Source organism: Ovis canadensis, chromosome 10 (genome assembly GCF_042477335.2).
Source record: "Ovis canadensis isolate MfBH-ARS-UI-01 breed Bighorn chromosome 10, ARS-UI_OviCan_v2, whole genome shotgun sequence".
In the NCBI taxonomy this organism is placed as follows: Eukaryota; Metazoa; Chordata; class Mammalia; order Artiodactyla; family Bovidae; genus Ovis; species Ovis canadensis.
Genome location: NC_091254.1, coordinates 14,557,401 through 14,580,331, shown reverse-complemented (window position 1 = coordinate 14,580,331; position 22,931 = coordinate 14,557,401).

The window sequence follows — 22,931 nt, the reverse complement described above, 5'->3', positions numbered from 1 at the left end:
ACCGAAGAACTGATGTTTTTGAACTGTGGTATTGGAGAAGACTCTTGAGATTCCCTTGGATTGCAAGGAGATCATACCCATCACTCCTAAAGGAAATCAATCCTTAATATTCATTGGAAGGACTGATGTTGAAGCTATAGCTCCAGTACTTTGGCTACCTGATGCAAAATGCTGTCTCATTAGAAAAGACTCATACTGGGTAATATTGAAGGCAGCATGAGAAGGGCTGACAGAGGGTGGAATGGTTGGATAGCCTCTCCAACTCAATGGATGTGAGTTTGAGAAAGCCCCAGGAGTTGGGAATGACATGGAAGCCTGGAGTTCTGTACTCCACAGGGTCGCAGAGAGTTGGACATGACTAAGTGAGTGAACAACAAAAACAACAAAGCTGGGTAGCCTCATATAAACAATGAAGTTAGATCACTTCCTCATATCATAAACAAAATCAACTTACAGTGGCTTAATACTTAAGATATGACATAAGGAAACTCTTAGAAGAGAACACAGACAAAGCATTGCCAGATGTAAAACATAGTGTGTGCTCTATAATCACTTCAATTATGTCTGACTCTTCGCAACCCCATGGACCATAACCCACCAGGTTCTTCTGTCCATGGGATTAATGTGATAAGAATACTGGAGTGGGTTGCCATTTCCTCCTCCAGGGGATCTTCCCAATGCAGGGATAGTACCTGTATATCCTGCATCCCCTGTATGGTGAATTCTTTACCACTGAGCCACTGGGGAAGCCCCAAGTCATAGTAGGGTAAAATAAATAAAAGCCAAAATCAACAAGTGAGACCAAATCAAACTTTTAAGATTTTCCACAGCAAAGGAAACAATGAATAAAATAAAAATGCAATCTATGTACTGTGAGGAATTTTTTTTTTTTAAAGGTGCAACCAACAAGGGCTTAATTTCCAAAATACGACGACAGTTTGTACAACTCAATGTCAAACACAAACCCAGTCAGTAGACATAAGACCTAAATAGATATTTCTCCAAATAAAACATACAGATAGCTATCAGGTACATGAAAAGATGCTCTACATCGTTATTATTCAATAATTACATATAAAAATGCAATGAGGTACCACCTCACATTTCTTGGGATGGTCGTCATCAAACAGTTTACAAATAAATGGTAGAGAGGGCATGGAAAAGTCCTAATTCAAAAAGATACATGTACACCAATGTTTATAGCATTAAAAAATAAAACAAAACAAGTCATCATATTATTAAAAATATACAAATCTTATGAATATGTGGTGACCAAAAAATGTCATTAAGTATGTCACCTAAAGTTCATGGAGTATGTGTATATTATTTGTTTAACTATAATAATTACATTTAGGATCTTGAGGGGAAGAGTTTATCCGAGATTACCTAGGTAGGCCCTAAATCCAATCACATTCATCCTTATAAGATTGAGGGAGATTCATGAAAGACTCACAGAGGAAATGGTCATATGAAGATGGAGTTAGAGATTGGAGTTGAATAACCATTATTCAATGAATGTCTTGAGCCACCAGGAGCTGCAAGAAGGAAGGAAGAATTTTTCTCTAGAACTTTTGTACAGCCTCGATGATATCTTGATTTCAGAGGACTTTCACAATTCAGAATTGTAGAAGAATGTTTTCTGTTGTTTTAAGGCTGAATTTGTGATAATTTTATTATAATTCTAGAAAAATATTAGAGTGTGTTTGTGGATATAAAACCAACAGCTGATAAACTTCAACACCCGTTCATGGCAGTGCTTAGAAAAGTAGGGGGAAAAGTTATTCTCTTCTGATGAATATCTAAAAAAAAATTCTGAGAAATATATTTAATAATAAAATATAAAAAGCTTTATTTCAAAATCAGTATTAATTAAAATCACCTATTAAAATTATTTTATTCAGTATTTTTACCCAATATTAGTATATTGTCCTACTAGTATATGATGAGAATTTGAAGAAATAAATTATGAGTATTTGCAATCAACATGATTATGTATGTAAAAAGCCTAAAATATTTGACAGTTATTATATTAAAATAGAAATGTGAATTTAGCAAGGTTAATCCAAGAATAAGATATAATAATTTTAAATAGTTTTGTACCAAAAATAGAAACATCTCAATAGATAAGGCAAATTTTAAGCATAAATTGACAGTAACACAGTAGTAGTGGGGGACTTTAACATCCCACTGAAACCAATGGACAGATCATCCACACAGAAAAATAATAAGGAAATGTAGGCTTTAACTGGTGCAGTAGACGGCTGCTGCTGCTAAGTCATATCCGACTCTGTGCGACCCCATAGATGGCAGCAAACCAGGCTCCCCCGTCCCTGGGATTCTCTAGGCAAGAACACTGGAGTGGGTTGCCATTTCCTTCTCCACTGCATGAAAGTGAAAAGTGAAAGTGGATCTCTCAGTTGTGTCTGACTCTTCGTGACCCCATGGACTGCAGCCTACCAGGTTCCTCTGTCCATGGGGTCTTCCAGGCAAGAGTACTGGAGTTGGGTGCCATCACCTTCTCTGGGTACAGTAGACTAGATAGACTTATTTGATATTTATAGGACATTTCACTGGCAAGCAGCAGAATACACTTTCTTCTCAAGTGTGCATGGAATATTCTCCAGGATAGATAAAATTTTAGGTCAAAGCTCAAGCCTCAGCAAATTAAGATAATTGAAATCTTAAATTTCATATGAAGCATAATTTCCAACCACAACACTATGAGATTAGAAATCAATTACAGGAAAAAAAAAATCTGTAAAACTAAAACCCATGGAGATGAAACAGTACACTACGAAACAATCAAGACATTGCTGAAGAAACCAAAGAGAAAATTAAAAACTCATAGAAATAAATGACAGTGAACATATAATGACCCCAAATCTGTGGGATGTAGCAAAAGCAGTTCTAAGAAGGAAGTTCACACCCATTTAACCCTACCTGAGGAGAAAATATCTCAGGTAAACAACATAACTTTACAGCTAAATCAACTGGAGAAAGAAGAACAAACAAAACCAAAAGCTAGTAGAAGAAAAGAAATCATAAAATCCAGAGCATCAATAAATGAAATAGGGAGGAATAAATAAATTGCAAAAATTCAATGAGACTAATAGCTGGTTCTTTTGAGAGATAAAATTTATGAAATCATAAAAAAAAAACGGAGGAGGAGAGAATTCAAACCAATGAAATTAAAAATGAAAGAAGAGAAATTATAACATACTGCAGAAATAAAAAGGATCATAAGAGACTGCTGCCAGTAGGATGGACAACCTAGAAAAAATAGACAAATTATTAGAAAGTTACAACTTTCCAAGACTGAATCAGAAAGAAATAGAAAATATGAACAGGCCAATCATGAGGAATGAAATTGAACCCCTGATTAAAAGGCTTCTAGTGAACAAAAGTCCAGGACCAGATGGTTTCACAGGATGATTCTATCAAATATTTAGAGAAGTTAACACCTATCCTTCTTAAACTCTATATATATATATGAGAGAGAGAGGAGGGAACAATCCCAGGCTTGTTCTATGAGGCCACTATCACCCTAATATCAAAGTCAGACAAAGATATATATTAAAACACACACACACACACACACACACACACAAAGTTACAGACCAGTATAACTGATGAACATAGAGGCAACAATTCTCAACAAAATACTAGAAAATAGAACCCAATAACATATTAAATGGATCATACATCCTAATCAAGTGCCATGAATGTAAGGGATTCTACCATATACATAAATGAATCAATGTGATACATCCTATTAACAAACTAAAAAATAAAAAGCATGTGATCATTTCAATAGATGGAGAAAAAGAGTCTGACAAAATTCAACATGCATTTATGATTTAAGAAAGAAAAAGAGAGTCAGCATAGAGAGAACCTACTTCAACATAATAGATGCCATATATGACAAACCCACAGGAAACCTCATTCTCAATGTTCAAAAATTGGAAGTATTTCCTATAAGATCAGGAACAAGACAAGGATGTTTACTTTAGACATTATTATTCAACATACTTTTAGAAGTCCTAGGCCTGGCTATCAGATAAGAAAAAACAAACAAACAAATTCTCACTGCTTATAGATGAGACAACATTATACAGTCTTTTAATCACTAAGCCATATCTGACCCTTTTTACCTATGGACTGCAGCTTGACAGGCTCCTCTGTCCATGGGATTTTCCAGACAAGAATACTGGACTGGTTTGCCATTTCCTTCTTCAGGGGATATTAGTGACACAGGGATCAAATCCCTGTCTTCTGCATTGCAGGCAGATTATTTACTGACTGAAATACCGGGGAGCCTGGATATTATACACAGAAAGCCCTAAAGATGTTACCAGAGGGCTACTAGAGCTCACCAGTGAATTAAGTAAAATTTGCAGGGTACAAAATTAATACACATAAATTGCTTGCATTCCTATACACTCACAATGAAAAATATGAAAAATTAAGGAAGCAATCCCATTTACCATAGCATTAAAAAAAAAAACAAAATCTAGGAACAAACCTAAGGAGGCAACAGAACTATATTCAGAAAGCCATGGGATACTGATGAAAGAAATCAAAGATGGCACAAACTGATGGAGAGATATACTGTGTTCTTGGTTTGGGAGAATTAATTATTAGAATTAATATTCTGAAAATAACTTTACTACACAGAGTGAGCTATAGATGAAATGAAATCCCTATCAGAATACCAATGGCATTTTTCACAGAAATAGAACGACAACAACAACAAAAATTACAATCTTAAAGAAAGCAAAAAGACCTCAAATATTCAAAGCATTCTTGATAAAGAAAAATGAAGCTAGAGGGATCAGGATACTTGACTTCAGACTATACTTACAAAGCTATAGTAATCAAGACAGTATTGTCCAGCACAACAGCACAGATATAAATCTGTGGAACAGGATAAATAAATATGTCCAGAGATAAATCTAAACTTTTATGTCCATCTTATCTTTAACAAAGCAGGAAAGATTGTATAATGGAGAAAGGATAGTCTCTTCAATAAGCAGTGCTAGGAAAACTGAACAGTTACGTACAAAGGAATGAAATTAGAACACACTCTAACATCATACACAGAATATAAACTCAAAATAGATGAAAAGTTTAGATGTAAGCCCAGACATTATAAAACTCTAAAAGTAAAACATAGTAAAAATATTCTGATATAAATCACAGCAAGAACTTTTTTGACTCACCTCCAGAGTAATGGAAATAAAAACAAAAATAAACAAAAGGAACCTAAGTAAGCTTAATAGCCTTTGCAAGGAAAGGAAGTCATAAACAAAATGAAAATGCAACACCCAGATTGGGAGAAAATAATTGCACAGGAAGCAACTGACAAGGGATAAATCACCAAAACATGGAAGCAGCACATGCATCTCAATTAAAAAAGAAAAAAAAAAAAAAATCGGAAATTGAGCAGAAAACCTAAACAGACATTTTTCAAAAAAAAAAAAAAGTAGATGGCCAGCAGACACAAGGAAATATGCTCAATCTCAGTAATTATTAGACAAGTGTAAATTAAAACTTCAATGAATTATCACCTCACAATGGTCAGAATGACCATCATGAAAAAATCTACAAGTGATAAATGCTAGAAGGGGTGTGAAGCAAAGGGAACTCTCTTGTACTGTTGGTAGCAATGTAAATTGATAGGATCACTATGAGGAACAGAATGGAAGTTCCTTAAAAAAATTAAAATATATACAACAGAAATGCATACATACATTTGTCAAATGTTCAATAATTTTTATAGAAAAAGTATTTACAATAGATAATAAATAGAAATAAACGGAATGTCAATGCACTGCATATAAAGTGAAGTGCGATAAATTATAAAATAGAATACCTGAAAGTAATCATAAAGATTTATCTATTACCCCCACAATACTTGTATATATTTAAGATTCAGTTCAGTTCAGTCGTTCAGTCATGTCCCCATGAACCGCAGCACGCCAGGCCTACCTGTCCATTACCAACTCCCGAAGTCCACCCAAACCCATGTCCATTGAGTCGGTCATGCCATTCAACCATCTCATCTTCTGTCATCCCCTTCTCCTCCTGCCGTCAATCTTTTCTAGCAACAGTATTTTCAAATGACTCAGCTCTTGGCATCAGGTGGCCACAGTATTAGAGTTTCAGCTTCAACATCAGACCTTCCAATGAACACACAGCAATGATCGCCTTTAGGACGGATGGATCTCTTTGCAGTTCAAGGGACTCTCAAGAGTCTTCTCCAACACCACAGTTCAAAACCATAAATTCTTCGGTGCTCAGCTTTCCTTATAGCCCAACTCTCACATGCATACATGACCACTGGAAAAACCATAGCCTTGACTAGATCGGCATTTGTTTACAAAGTAATGTCTCTGCTCTGTAATATGCTGCCTAGGTTGGCCATAACTTTCCTTCCGAGGAGTAAGCGTCTTTTAATTTCATGGCTGCAATCACCATCTGCAGTGATTTTGGAGCCAAAGAAAAATAAAGTCTGACACTGTTTCCACTGTCTCCTCATCTATTTGCCATGAAGTGATGGGACCAGATGCCATGATCTCAGTTTTCTGAATATTGAGCTTTAAGCCGACATTTTCACTCTCCTCTTTCACTTTCATCAAGAGGCTTTTTAGTTCTTCTTCTCTTTCTGCCATAAGGGTGGTGTCATCTGCATATCTGAGGTTACTGATATTTCTCGCTGCAATCTTTATTCCAGCTTGTGCTTCATCCAGCCCAGCGTTTCACATGATGTACTCTGAATATATGTTAAATAAGCAGGGTAACAATACACAGCCTTGACATACTCCTTTTCCTATTTGGAACCAGTCTGTTGTTCCATGTCCAGTTCTAACTGTTGCTTCCTGACCTGCATAGAGGTTTCTCAAGAGGCAGATCAGGTGGTCTGATATTCCCCTCTCAGAATTTTCCACAGTTTAATGTGATCCGCACAGTCAAAGGCTTTGGCATAGTCAATAAAGCAGAAATAGATGTTTTTTCTGGAACTCTCTTGCTTTTTTCATGATCCAGCGGATGTTGGCGTTTTGATTTCTGGTTCCTCTGCCTTTTCTGAAACCACTTGAACATCTGGAAGTTCATGGTTCATGTACTGTTGAAGCCTAGCTTGGAGAATTTTGAGCAACACTTTACTAGCGTCTGAGATGAATGCAACTGTGCGATAGTTTGAATATTCTTTGGCATTGTCTTTCCTTGGGATTGGAATTAAAACTGACCTTTTCCAGTCCTGTGGCCACTGCTGTTTCCCAAATTTGCTGACATATTGAGTTCAGCACTTTCACATCATTTTTCAGGATTTGAAATAACTTACTGGAACTGAACTGAACTGAAATTCAATAACTGTCACTTGCTTTGATCATAATGATGCTTCCTCAGGCCCACTTGACTTCACATTCCTGGATATCTGGGTCTAGGTGAGTGATCACACCATCGTGATTATCTGTATCTTGAAGCTTTTTGTACAGTTCTTCTGTTTATTCTTGCCACCTCTTCTTAATATCTTCTGATTCTGTTAGGTCCATACCATTTCTGTCCTTTATTGAGCCCATCTTTGGATGAAATATTCCCTTGGTATCTCTAATTTTCTTGAAAAGATCTCTAGTCTTTCCTGTTCTATTGTTTTCCTCTATTTCTTTAAATTGATCACTGAGGAAGTCTTTCTTAACTCTCCTTTCTATTCTTTGGAACTCTGCATTCAGATGGGTATATCTTTCTTTTACTCCTTTGTTTTTCACTTCTCACAGTTCTTTATAAGGCCTCCTGAGATAGCCATTTTGCTTTTTTGCATTTGTTTTTCTTGGGGATAGTCTTAATTCCTGTCTCTTGTGCAGTGTCATGAACCTCCATACATGGTTCATTAGGCACTCTGTCTATCAGATCTAGTACCTTAAATCTATTTCTCACTTCCACTGTATAGTCATAAGGGATTTGATTTAGGTCATACCTGAATGGTGTATTGGGTTTTCCTACTTTCTTCAATTTAAGTCTGAATTTGGCAATAAGTTCATGATTTGAGCCACAGTCAGCTCCCAGTCTTGTTTTTGCTGACTGTATAGAGCTTCTTCATCTTTGGCTGCAAAGAACATAATCAATCTGATTTTGGTTTTGACCATCTGTGACGTCCATATGTAGAGTCTTCTCTAGTGTTGGTGGAAGAGGGTGTTTGTTATGACCAGTGTATTCTCTTGGCAGAACTCTATTAGCCTTCACCCTGCTTCATTCTTTTTTCCAAGGCCAAATTTGCCTGTTACTTCAGGTGTTTCTTGACTTCCTACTTTTGCATTCCAGTCCCCTGAATTGAAAAGGATGTATTTTGGGGGTGTTACTTCTAGAAGGTCTTGTAGGTCTTCATGGAACCATTAAACTTCAGCTTATTCAGTGTTACTGTTCAGGGCCTAGATTTGGATTACCGTGATATTGAATGGTTTGCCTTTGAAACGAACAGAGATCATTCTGTCATTTTTGAGATTGCATCCAAGTACTGCATTTTGGACCTTTTTGTTGACTATGATGGCTACTCCATATTTAAGATTAGCTGCACAAAAAGAATACATAATATTTGATTCCACTTATATTTAAAAGCAGGCAGAGTTAATTTGTACTAGTAAGAATCAGGGAGTGGCTACCTTCGGGTTGAGTAAAGACCAGAGGAAGGTATCAGTATACTTCTGAGTTGCTGCTAATACTCTTCATTTCTATGTTGCTTAAATGGACTTTCACTTTATGAAAACCACATGTCCTCAATGAATCAGCACATAAGGGATAATGTGATCAACAGGTTTTTCCCTTACTTCCCCAACCACAAGAAAATGTGTAACAAAAGTTTAGGTGGTGAAATAGGCTAAGCAAGCAGTTTTATGCCTGCCAGTTTTAGATGAGAACTGAGAAATTATACTAAAGAAAAACTCTAAACAATAGAAAGAGAGTTTATGTTTCCAAATACACTTCAGATGGATTGTAGGGCTATAGCTTGGTTAGGAAAAAAAGTAGGAACATACTGCTTCTCATACAATGAAAAGTCATAAGGATAAAACAAAATTTCCAAGGTGAAACATTCAATATTGTAGTAATCCAAGTCTATGCACCCACCACTAATGCTGAAGAAGCTGAAGTTGAATGGTTCTATGAAGAGCTAATGAGAGGGTTAATAGCCTCGTTAGGAAGGCCAAGGGTCCCCAATGGGCAGCAGGAAATAAATTGCAAATGGTAGACATTTTCTTTTCTTCTCCTTCTCTACACAAAATTTAAAAATTCTCATTTTAGTTTTATGTTGAAGATACCTGAATTTACCTTTTCTTAATCCTTGAGCTAACCAATCCATTTTTATTATGGAAATGCTTTTCTTAAGCTATGCTAATGAACTATGCATTTGCTTGGAAATCTGCCTTTCTTCAAGATTCATGTTAATTGTTTTATGGCCTGGGATAACTCACCTTGTGCCAATGTTATCTCAAAATGCATGTTGTGGGTTAGGGCCCTGAGGCAGTTCCTTTCTCAGCAATGGCACCCCACTCCAGTACTCTTGCCTGGAAAATCCCGTGGATGGAGGAGCCTGGTAGGGTGCGGTCCATGGGGTAGCTAAGAGTCGGGCACGACTGAGCAACTTCACTTTTGCGTTTCACTTTCATGCATTGGAGAAGGAAATGGCAACCCACTCCAGTATTCTTGCCTGGAGAATCCCAGAGACAGAGGAGCCCAGTGGGCTGCCATCTATGGGGTCGTACAGAGTCAGACACGACTGAAGAGACTTAGCAGCAGCAGCAGCAGTAGGCATATAGTTCCTTGCTAAAAACTAGCTAGGGGAAACTCTTTTTGCTCCTTTCTGATGTCTATGTCAAAAGCTTTCTATATCCTTTTTATACTTTAATAAAACTTTATAACATGAAAGCTTCCATTGATCAAGCCTAGTCTCTGACCCCGATTGAAATCCTCTCCTCTGGAAGTCATGAATCCCAGTATAACTGAGGGTTCACAGCCATAGGCTTTCACTGTAAGACCTTATAAGCTAACAACAAAAAATATGCCCTTCACATCATAGGAGAATGGTATGCAAAAGTACGAAGTCAAGAGATACCTGGAGATACACAAGTTTAGCCTTGGAGTACAAAATGAAGCAGGGCAAAAGGTAACAGATGTTTGCCAAGAGAATGCACTGGTGATAGCAAACACCCTTTTCCAACAAAACAAAAGTCTTTACCTGTGGACATCACCAGGTGGTCAATACTGAAATCAGATTGATTATATCCTTTTCAGCCAAGATAGACAAGCTCTATATAGTCAGCAAAAATAAGACAGAGCGCAGTCTGTGGCTCAGATCATGAACTTCTCATTGAAAAATTCAGACTTAAATTCAAGAAAATAGGGAAAAGCACTAGGCCATTTAAGTATGACCTAAATCAAATCCCAAATGATTATACAGTAAAAGTGTTAAATAGATTAAAGGAATTAGATTTGATTGACAAAGTGCCTGAAGACTATGGACAGAAGTTTATAATGTTGTACAGAAGGTGATAATCAAATCATCTCCAAGAAAAATTAATGCAAAAAGGCAGAATGTTTGCCTGAGGAGGTCTTACAAATAGCTGAGAAAAAGGAGAAGTGAAAGGCAAAGAAAAAAAAAAAAAAAAAAAGAAAGATGCACCTATTTGAGTGCAGAAGAATCAGTAGAATAGGAAGAAGAGATAAGAAAGCCTTACTAAGTGAACAGGGCAAAGAAATAGAGGAAAACAATAGAATGAGAAAGGCTAGAGATCTCTAAGAGATTAGAGATGGCAAGGGATAATTTCATTCAAAGATGGGGAAAATAAAGGGCATAAATGAGAAGGATCTAACAGAAGTAGAAGATATTCAGAAGAGATGGCAAGAATACAGAAAACTATACAAAACAACAACAACAACAACAACAACAACAAAGTCAATCATCTGGACAACTACAATGTTGTGGTCACTTACCTAGAGCCAGACATTCTGGAGTGTGAAGTCAAGTGGGCCTTAATACAAACAAAGCTAGTAGGGGTAATGGAATTCCAGCTGAGCTATTTCAAATCCTAAAAGATGATGCTGTTGAAATGCTGCATTCAATGTGCCAAAATGCCAGAAATATGCTCTTAATATATACTCGATATATCAGCAAATTTGGAAAACTCAGAAGGACTGGAAAAGGTCAGTTTTCATTCCAATCACAAAGAAGGGTAATGACAAATCATGTTCAAACTACTGTATAGTTGACTCATTTCACATGCTAACAAACATGCTCTAAATCCTTCAAGCTGGGCTGCAACAGTACATGAACTGGGAACTTCCCAATGTGCAGGCTGGATTTAGAAAAGGAAGAGGAATCAGAGATCAAATTGCCAACCTTCATTACACCAGAGAATAATCAAGGGAATTCCAGGAAAAAAAAAAATTACTTTTACTTTACTGGCTATGCTAAAGCGTTTGTGTGGATCACAACAATCTATGGGAAATTCTTTAAAAAGATGGGAAGAACAAACCACCTTACCTGCCTCCTGGGAAACCTGTTTGCAGTCCAGGAAGCAATGGCTAGAACAAGGCATGGAACAATGGACTGGTTCAAAATTGGGAAATTAGTGTGTCAAGGCTGAATATTGTTACCCTGCTTATTTAACTTATATGCAGAGTACATCATGAGAAATGCCAGGCTGGATGAAGCACAAGCTGGAATCAAGATTGCCAGGAGAGATATCAATAACCTCGGATATGCAGATTACATGACCCTAATGGCAGAAAGCTAGGAGGAACTAAAGAGCTCCTTGAGGAAGGTAAAAGAGAAAAGTGAAAAAGCTGGCTTAAAACTCAACATTCAAAAAATAAGATCATGTCATCTTGTCCCATTACTTCCTGCCATATAGATGGTGAAACAATGGAAACAGTGACAGACTTTATTTTCTTGGGCTCAAAAATCACTGGGGATAGTGACTGCACCCATGAAATTAAAAGATGCCTGTTCTTTGAAAGAGAAGCTGTGACAAATCTAGACAGCATATTGAAAAGCAGAGGCATCAATTTGCTGACAAAGGCCCACATAGTAAAAGCTATGGTTTTTCCAGTAGTCACATACAGATGTTGAGAGTTGGATCATAAAGAAGACTGATGATGAAGAATTGATGCCTTCAACCTGTGGTGCTGGAGAAAACCCTGGACAACAAGGAGATCAAACCAGTCAATCCAAAAAGAAACCAACCTTGAATACTCATGGTAAGGACTGATGCTGAGGCTTAAGTTCCAATACTTTGGACACCTGATGAAAAAAGGCAACTCATTGGAAAAGACCTTGATGCTGAGAAATATTGATGACAGAAGGAGAGTGGAGCAAACTCAGGGTGATTGTGAAGGACAGGGAAGCCTGGCATACTGCAGTCCATGGGGTGGCAAAGTGTTGGACATGACTGAGCCACTGAACAACAACAACATACATGTACTGTTAAAATAAAGAGAGGAAACCCTTATTTAAAGTGGAGTCAAGAAGCCCTGAAGAGGATGTTCTCATGCTTGCACCATTCATTGCAGCCTACAGAACCAGTAGGAAGAAGGAAGATAATTCTTTCAGCAAGGTCTATTGATTTAGAATTTATTTTGTAACATTCTCTCAGTCTCAACTTCTTTATCCATTATCATAAGAATAATACATTTCTTCTGATATTGGAAATACATTTTTCATATGGGAATTTTATCTCCTGTTTTTACAAAGTAGAAAGAAGATCCTCCTCTGCCTTGGAAACAATGCACTAACCACAACTTGAGGTCAATAAGAAACTGCCACAATATTGAACTCTTGTTTTTCTTCAATGAGCTTTTATTCAAATTAACCTACCTCAATTTCCTCATTAAAAGCTAATAAAAGCTGATTTTCTTTTTGTTTTTTCAGACTTGCCTTTTTTTTTTTCACCAAAGTTTGCCTATCTCAAATTGTAATTTTCCACAATTAAAATTTTATTTATTGGATAAAATAAATATTTTAAAATAAAGCCCATTTATATTTGAGGTTAACAGTACCATATGTAATCAACTCATTGACTTTCAGATTTAGTTGTCCAGACTTGTCTGCTATTATAAATTCCATAAACTGCACAAAGAATCAGTGTTTGTCTAGGTAACAATTTTCATCCCAGAATCTGGCTTGGGTTGGAGCCTTACATCAGAGAGTCAGACTCACTGATGTCTGCTCCATATCACATTAGCTCACCAGAGTTTATCTGAAGCTACTGGCAGTTGACAGTCATCTAATTGCTGATCATAACATGGGCTTATACAGAGAGAGGACTTGCTGGGTTACATACAGGTAAAACCAAAGGGCAGAACAAGATGACACAGCTAGACAAATATCAGTCAGTAGGACATGAAATGAGTACATAGATGATTCAACATTCCATTTCTGACTAGATTGATTCTAAATCATGTTCATCCATTATCTCAGAGAGTTCATAAGGAAATTGAGGCCAAATTACCATCATTAGAAACCTGGTTTTAATCATACAGTTTATGGTTTATTTCACTTTCCCTAATCCTTCACTTTTATTATTCTAGCTCTATTCTTCATTAAAATACTTAGACCTAGTTCAGTTCAGTCCAGTCACTCAGTCGTATCCGACTCTTTGTGAACCCATGAATCGCAGCACGCCAGGACTCCCTATCCATCAACAACTCCAGAGTTCACTCAGATTGACCTTCATCGAGTCAGTGATGCCATCCATCCATCTCATCCTCTGTCGTCCCCTTCTCATCCTGCCCCCAATCCCTCCCACCATTAGAGGCTTTTCCAATGAGTCAACTCTTCACATGGGGTGGCCAAAGTACTGGAGTTTCACTCTAGTATCAATCCTTCCAAAGAAATCCCAGGGCTGATCTCTTTCAGAATGGACTGGTTGGATCTCCCTGCAGTCCAAGGGACTTCCAAGAGTCTTCTCCAACACCACAATTCAAAAGCATCAATTCTTCGACGCTCAGCCTTCTTCACAGCCCAACTCTCACATCCATACATGAACACAAGAAAAAACATAGACTTGACTAGACGGACCTTAATCAGCAAAGTAATGTCTCTGCTTTTGAATATACTATCTAGGTTGGTCATAACTTTCCTTCCAAGGAGTAAGCCTCTTTTAATTTCATGGCTGCAATCACCATCTGCACTGATTTTGGAGCCCCCAAAAATGAAGTCTGACACTGTTTCCACTGTTTCCCTGTCTATTTCCCGTTAAGTGATGGGACTGGATGCCATGATCTTCATTATCTGAATGTTGAGCTTTAAGCCAACATTTTCACTCTCCTCTTTCACTTTCATCAAGAGGCTTTTTAGTTCCTTTTCACTTTCTGCCATAAGGGTGGTGTCATCTGCATATCTGAGGTTATTGATATTTTGCCCGACAATCTTGATTCCAGCTTGTGTTCCATCCAGTCCAGCATTCCTCATGATGTACTCTGCATATAAGTTAAATAAGCAGGGTGACAATATACAGCCTTGACGTACTTCTTTTCTTATTTGTAACCAGTCTGTTGTTCCATGTCCAGTTCTAACTGTTTCTTCCTGACCTGCATACAGATTTCTCAGGAGGCAGGTCAAGTGGTCAGGTATTCCCAACTCTTGAAGAATCTTTCACAGTTTATTGTGATCCACACAGTCAAAGGCTTTGGCATAGTCAAAAAAAAAACAGAAATAGATGTTTTTTTTTTTTTTTTTCTGAAACTCTCTTGCTTTTTCCAAGATCCATCGGATGTTGGCAATTTGATGTCTGGTTCCTCTGTCTTTTCTAAAACCAGCTTGAACATCAGGAAGTTCACAGTTCACATATTGCTGAAGCCTGGCTTGAATAATTTTGAGCATTACTTTACCAGCATATGAGATGAGTGCAATTGTGTGGTACTTTGAGCATTCTTTGGCATTGCCTTTCTTTGGGATTGGAATGAAAACTGACCTTTTCCAGTCCTGTGGCCACTGCTGAGTTTTTGAAATTTGCTGGCATACTGAGTGCAACACTTTCACCACATCATCTTTCAGGATTTGAAATAGCTCCACTGGAATTCCATCACCTCTGCTAGCTTTGTTCATAGTGATGCTTTCTAAGGCCCACTTGACTTCACATTCCAGGATGTCTGGCTCTAGATTAATGATCACACCATCATGATTATCTGGGTCGTGAACATCTTTTTTCTACAGTTCTTCCGTGTATTCTTGCCACCTCTTCTTAATATCTTCTGCTTCTGTTAGGTCCATACTATTTCTGTCCTTTATCGAGCCCATCTTTGCGTGAAATATTCCCTTTGTATCTCTAATTTTCTTGAAGGGATCTCTAGTCTTTCCCATTTTGTTCTTTTCCTCTATTTCTTTACATTGATTGCTGAAGAAAGCTTTCTTATCTCTTCTTGCTATTCTTTGGAACTCTGCATTCAGATGCTTATATCTTTCCTTTTCTCCTTTTCTCTTCACCTCTCTTCCTTTAGAAACCTGGATTGTCAGGTCCATGAATCAAGGCAAATTGGATGTGGTCAAACAAGAGATGGCAAGAGTGAACGTTCTAGGAATCAGCGAACTAAAATGGACTGGAATCGGTGAATTTAACTCAGATGACCATTATATCTACTATCTACAGGAATCCCTCAGAAGAATTGGAATAGCCATCATGGCCAAAAAAAGAGTCCGAAATGCAGTACTTGGATGCAATGTCAAAAGCAACAGAATGATCTCTGTTCATCTCCAATGTCACAGTTTTCCAAGTCTATGCCCCAACCAACAATGCTGAAGAAGCTAAATTTGACCGGTTTTATGAATACCTACAAGACCTTTTAGAATTAACACCCAGAAAAGATGTTCTTTTCATTATAGGGGACTGGAATGCAAAATTAGGAAGTCAAGAAACACCTGGCATAACAGGCAGATTTGGCCTTGGAATGAAGAATGAAGCAAGGCAAAGATAATAGAGTAGTGTCAAGAAAATGCACTGGTCAAAGCAAACACCCTCTTCCAACAACACAAGGGAAGTCTCTACACATGGACATCACCAGATGGTCAACACTGAAATGAGATTGATTTTATTCTTTGCAGCTAAAGACGGAGAAGCTCTATACAGTCAACAAAACAAGACCAGGAGCTGACTGTGGCTCAGATCATGAACTCCTTATTTCCAAATTCAGACTCAAAGTGAGAAAGTAGGGATAACCCTTAGACCATTCAGGTATGACCTAAATCAAATCCCTTATGATTATATAGTGGAAGTGAGAAATAGATTTAAGGGCCTAGGTCTGATAGATAGAGTGCCAAATGAACTGTGGAATGAGGTTCGTGACATTGTACAGGAGACAGGGATCAAGACCATCCCCATGGAAAAGCAATGCAAAAAAGTGAAATGGCTGTCTGTGGAGGCCTTACAAATTGATGGGTCATAAGGCAGTTCTATTTCCAGTTTTTTAAAGAATCTCCACAGTGTTTCCCATGGTGGCTATACTAGTTGCATTCCCACCAACAATGTAAGAGGCTTCCCTTTTCCCCACACACTCTCCAGCATTTATTGCTTGTAGACTTTTGGATCACACCCATTCTGACTGGCGTGAAATGATACCTCATTGTGGTTTTGACTTTCATTTCTCTGATAATGAGTGATGTTGAGCATCTTTTCCTGTGTTTGTTAGCCATCTGTATGTCTTCTTTGGGGGAGTGTCTATTTAGTTCTTTGGCCCATTTTTTGATTGAGTCGTTTATTTTTCTGAAATTGAACTGCAGCAGTTGCTTGTATAATTTTGAGATTAGTTTGTCAGTTGCTTCATTTGCTATTATTTTCTTCCATTCTGTAGGCTGTCTTTTCACCTTGCTTATAGTTTCCTTTGTTGTGCAGAAGCTTTTAATTTTAATTAGGTCCCATTTTTAAATTTCTGCTTTTATTTCCAATATTCTGGGATGTGGGTCATAGAGGATCCTGCTCTGATGTATGTCGGAGAATGTTTTGCTTATGTTCTCCTCTAGGAGTTTTATAGTTTTTACTCTTATGTTTAGATCTTTAATCCATTTTGAGTTTGTTTTTCTGTATAGTGTTAGAAAGCGTTCTAGTTTCATTCTTTTACAAGTGGTTGACCAGTTTTCCCAACACCACTTGTTAAAGAGATTGTCTTTAATCCATTGTATACTCTTGCCTCCTTTGTCAAAGATAAGGTGTCTATTGGTGTGTGGATTTATCTCTGAGCTAAGGAGAAAGTTCATAGCAATACAAGCATACCTCAAGAAACAAGAAAAAGGTCAAATAAATAGCCTAACTCTACACTTAAAGCACATAGGAAAGGAAGAAATGGAGAACCCCAGGGTTAGTAGAAGGAAAGAAGTTTGGAAAAATTAGGGCAGAAATAAATGCATAAAAACAAAAGAGACCATACCAAAAATCAACAAAGCCAAACTTTGGTTCTTTGAATGGATAAATAAAATTGACAGACCATTATCCAGACTCATCAAGAAACAAAGGGAGAAAAATCAAATAAATAAAATTAGAAATGAAAATGGACAGATCACAATAGACAGCATAGAAATACAGAGGATTATAAGGGACTACTATCAGCAATTATATGTCAATAAAATGGACAACGTAGAAGAAATGGACAAATTCTTAGAAAAGTACAACTTTCCAAAACTGAACCAAAAAGAAATAGAAAAATTTAACAGACCTATCACAAGCACGGAAATTGAAACTGTAATCAGAAATCTTCCAGCAAACAAAAGCCCAGGTCCAGACGGCTTCACAGCTGAATTCTACCAAAAATTTAGAGAAGAGATAACACCTATCCTACTCAAACTCTTCCAGAAAATTGCAGAGGAAGGTAAACTTCCAAACTCCTTCTATGAGGCCACCATCACCCTAATGCCAAAACCAGACAAAAATGCCAGAAAAAAAAAAGAAAACTACAGGCCAATATCACTGATGAACATAGATGCAAATATCCTCAACAAAATTCTAGCAATCAGAATCCAAAAACATATTAAAAAGATCATACACGATGACCAAGTGGGCTTTATCCCAGAGATGCAAGGATTCTTCAATATCCACAAATCAATCAATGTAATACACCACATTAACAAATTGAAAAATAAAAGCCATACGATTATCTCAATAGATGCAGAGAAAGCCAATGACAAAAATCAGCATCCATTTATGATAAAAACTTTCCAGAAAGCAGGAATAAAAGGAACATAAGTCAACGTAATAAAAGCTATATATGACAAACCCACAGCAAACTTTATCCTCAGGGGTGAAAAATTGAAAGCATTTCCCCTAAAGTCAGGAACAAGACAAGGGTGCCAACTTGCAACACTATTATTCAACATAGTTCTGGAAGTTTGGGCCACAGCAATCAGAGCAGAAAAAGAAATAAAAGAATCCAAATTGGAAAAGAAGAAGTAAAACTCTCACTGTTTGCAGATGACATGATCCTCTACTTAGAAAACCCTAAAGACTCCATCAGAAAATTTCCAGAGCTAATCAATGAATATTTTACAGTTTCTGAATCAGTGCGTTATATTCCATTTGTAGCACTGTGTTATCGAATTACATATTGAAGATATTAGTTTTAACTTGGGTAATTTTAATTGTAATATTGCCATGGTAACAGTAGCAAAGGTGATATATTAACTTAATTATCATTGTTGTCATCCGAACATGCATATATAATCTGGACCTAGTTATAATTATGATGACTTCTAATTACTAATGAAAATTAATTTATTTTTTCCTTTAATCTTTGCAATCTGAATATTGCTTACTCAGCTTCCTTGAAAAATAGTGAGGGGATTAATTTTACTACTGCTGCTGTTAAGTTGCTTCAGTTATGTATGACTCTGTGGGACCTCATAGACTAGATACATGTTTTTCCTTAAAAAGGCAGAAAATGTTAAAGACTGGGTAACACTCCTTTATCCAGTGTTGACAAGGAGATTTGCTTTTAATAAGTATTTTTTTAGACTATGTAACTGGAGACTGAAGGAAATGAAGTGCTCAAAACACTAATTTTGAAAATTGCCAATGTATTTTTCTAAAATTTGACATTTTTACTGGTTTCAAACGTGCTGAACTTGCAAGCTGCTGTTTATCTCTCACAGCAGAGAAACATTTTTCCAATTATATTTTTGCATTTGCAGAATATTAACCTCATGCTTTAATTAATTGATCTAATAATCTAGAATTTATAAGTAAAATTTATCACAGTTTATGATAATATTTGTTTTAATTCAGGGCTTGTTTACCATACCTTTGGTTACCCATGTCTCTTTTAGCTATAGGAATGAAAGTGTAACAGAGAACACACTTGACACCATGTTGAATCTATTTAACTTACTCTGACCGTTGTTAAAAACATTGTTCAAGATCTTCACCACCAAGATAATCACAATAGTGTGATCACTTACCTAGAGCCAGACATCCTGGAATGTGAAGTAAAGTTATGCTTAGAAAGCATCACTGTGAACAAAGCTAGCAGAGGTGATGGAATTCCAGTGGAGCTATTTCAAATCCTGAAAGATGATGTTGTGAAAGTGCTGCACTCAATATGCCAGCAAATTTGGAAAACTAACCAGTGGCCACAGGACTGGAAAAGGTCAGTTTTCATTCCAATTCCAAAGAAAGGCAATGCCAAAGAATGCTCAAACTACCACACAATTATATTCATCTCAAACACTAATAAAGTAATGCTAAAAATTCTCCAAGCCAGGCTTAGCAGTATGTGAACCGTCAACTTCCTGATGTTCAAGCTGGTTTTAGAAAAGGCAGAGGAACCAGAGATCAAATTACCAACATCTGCTGGATCATGGAAAGAGCAAGAGAGTTCCAGAGAAACATGTTTCTGCTTTGTTGACTATGCCAAAGCCTTTGAGTGTGTGGATCACAATAAACTGTGGAAAATTCTGAAAAAGATGGGAATACCAGACCACCCGAGCTGCCTCTTGAGAAACCTATATGCAGGTCGGGAATCAACAGTTAGAACTGGACATGGAACAACAGACTGGTTCCAAATAGGAAAAGGAGTTCGTCAAGGCTGTATATTGTCACCCTGCTTATTTAACTTTTGTGCAGAGTACACCATGAGAAATACTACACTGGAAGAAACACAAGCTGGAATCAGGATCACTGGGTGAAATATCAATAACCTCAGATATGCAGATGATACCACCCTTATGGAAGAAAGTGAAAAGGAACTAAAAAGCCTCTTGATGAAAGTGAAAGAGGAGAGTGAAAAAGTTGGCTTAAAGCTCAACATTCCGAAAATTAAGATCAAGACATCCAGTCCCATCACTTCACAGGAAATAGATGGGGAGACAGTGGAAACAGTGTCAGACTTTATGTTTCTGGGCTCCAAAATCACCGCAGATGGTGATTGCAACCAGGAAATTAAAAGATGCTTACTCCTTGGAAGGAAAGTTATGACCAACCTAGATATCATATTGAAAAGCAGAGACATTACATTGCCAACAAAAGTCCGTCTAGTCAAGGCTATGTTTTTTCCAGTGGTCATGTATGGATGTGAAAGTTGGACTGTGAAGAAGGCTGAGTGCCGAAGAATTGATGCTTTTGAACTGTGATGTTGGAGAAGACTCTTGAGAGTCCCTTGGACTGCAAGTAGGACCAACCAGTCCATTCTAAAGTAGATCAGTCCTGGGTAGTCTTTGGAAGGACTGATGCTAAGGCTGAAACTCCAATACTTTAGCCACCTCATGCAAAGATTTGACTCATTGGAAAAGACCCTGATGGTGGGAGGGATTGACGGCAGGAGGAAAAGAGGACCACAGTGGATGAGATGGCTGGATGGCATCACCTACTCGATGGGCATGAGATTGAGTGAACTCTGGGAGTTGGTGATGGACAGGGAGGCCTGGCGTGCTGCGATTCATGGGGTCACAAAGAGTCGGACACGACTGACTGACTGAAGTGAACTAAACTGACTATTGTTCGTTGTTACCTCTGCTTAGTAATGCTGGTTCTGCAGTTTTGTAAATGAATGTTGCTTATACCCCAAAATGTACGTAACAGTCTATTCTCAAGGCCTTTTGAACTTTAAAGGTATAACAGTTTTCCATTTACATGGATATACAAAGTTGCAGATTAGCAATTGTTTGTTAGAGATTTATAGAAACATTTGACCAGACCAAGAAATATAAATTCAAGAACAAAAGATCCCTGAACCAAGATGTTACAACAAGTCTCTCTCTTTTTAGTATAACATAAACATGAATTCTAACTCAGGTAAGATGGTTTTTATGGATATTTGTTAATCATTTTTTCAGTCTGCTGAGTTTCTTAATTGTCACTCTTCCTTGCCCCCAAAATTTGTTCTCTCATTAGCTAGTCATGTAGCAAGCAGTATGAGCTTGAATTTAGTAACAAAAGAATATGTTGATAATATATTTTATTCTTTGTCCCCTGAGATTGCAACTCATACTCCTCTTCCACATGCTACATGAAGACTTACTATGCTAGGGTTAATTCTTTCTCCCATTAGTTACTAACATTTGAGGTATTATTGTTTGGACTAGAGGAAAAACAAATGCAGAAAGTTTAACTCATTGGTGCTAGATGGGTAGAATGGGAGAAAAGATGAGGTACATATATTCTGAATTATGATCCTGGAGAGCTAGCCCAAAGGCATTCCCCCTTCCTACCTACATTCTCCCTTTTGTGGTCACATAACCTCTTTATCCAATAAGTCTATTATTTTTTCAAACAGATTATTAAAAACTCTTCAAAACTCAATCTTCAAATCTTAAACATTGTTGTTCAGTTTCTCAGTCATGTCTGACTCACAACCCCATGAACAGCAGTACAACAGGTCTCCTTGTCCCTCATCATCTTCCTGAGTTTGCTTAAACTCATGTCCACTGAGTTAATGGTGTCATCCAACCATCTCATCCTCTGTCACCCCCTTGTCCTGCCCTCAACTTTTCCCATCATCAGAATCCTTTCCAATGAGTCATTTCATTGGAGTTGAACTCACTGGAAAACAGGACTGTTTTCTTTATTTTCCCAGTTTGCTGAAGTTTTTTAAAAACTATGAATGAGTGTTGGTTTTTGTCAGATCTTTTTTTTCCTGCATTTATTGAGATTATGATGTAATTTGCCTTCTCTTTTCTATTAATATCCATGTGAGCTCAGTCGCTTCACTCCTGTCTGACTCTTTGAGATCCCATGGACTGTGTAGCTCACCAGCTTCTTCTGTCCATGGGATTCTCCAGGCAAGCATACAAGTGGGTTGCCATTTCCTTCTCAAAGGGATCTTCCCCGTCCAGGGATGGAACGTCCTTTACATTTCCTGCATTGGCAGTCAAGTTCTTTACAGCACCACCTGGGAAGACTCTATTAACATAATTATTACATTTATTGATTTTCATATTGTAAAACAGTATATTCCTCTGAAAAATTCCACTTGGTCTTGGTATAATCATTTTATTTGGTGCTTACTTCCTTCTGCCAATATTGTATTAATGTTTATGTGCCAATACTCATGAGGAATATTGTGTTAATATATTCTTGGGACATCTGTGAATAGCTTTGTATCAGAGTAACACTAGCTACATATAATGAGATGGGCAGTGTTCCCTCCTTTATTTTCTGAGAGAATTTGAGAAGGAAGATTATCATTTCTTTATTAAAATATTAAAAAATACACATGCCGATTTATCTGAGGATTTTCCAGGAAACTGAACTCATCACATTTCATGCCCCAAGTCATTGAGCACTTTCAGATGATTTCATTAAATTCTTAAGTCTTTCTTGGGCTTCCCTTATGGGTCATCCCACTGGTAAAGACTCTGCATGCAAAGTGGAAGACCTGGATCCAATCCCTGGGTTGGGAAGATCCCCTGGAGCAAGGAAAGGCTACCCACTCCAGTATTCTGATCTGGAGAATTTCATGGACTG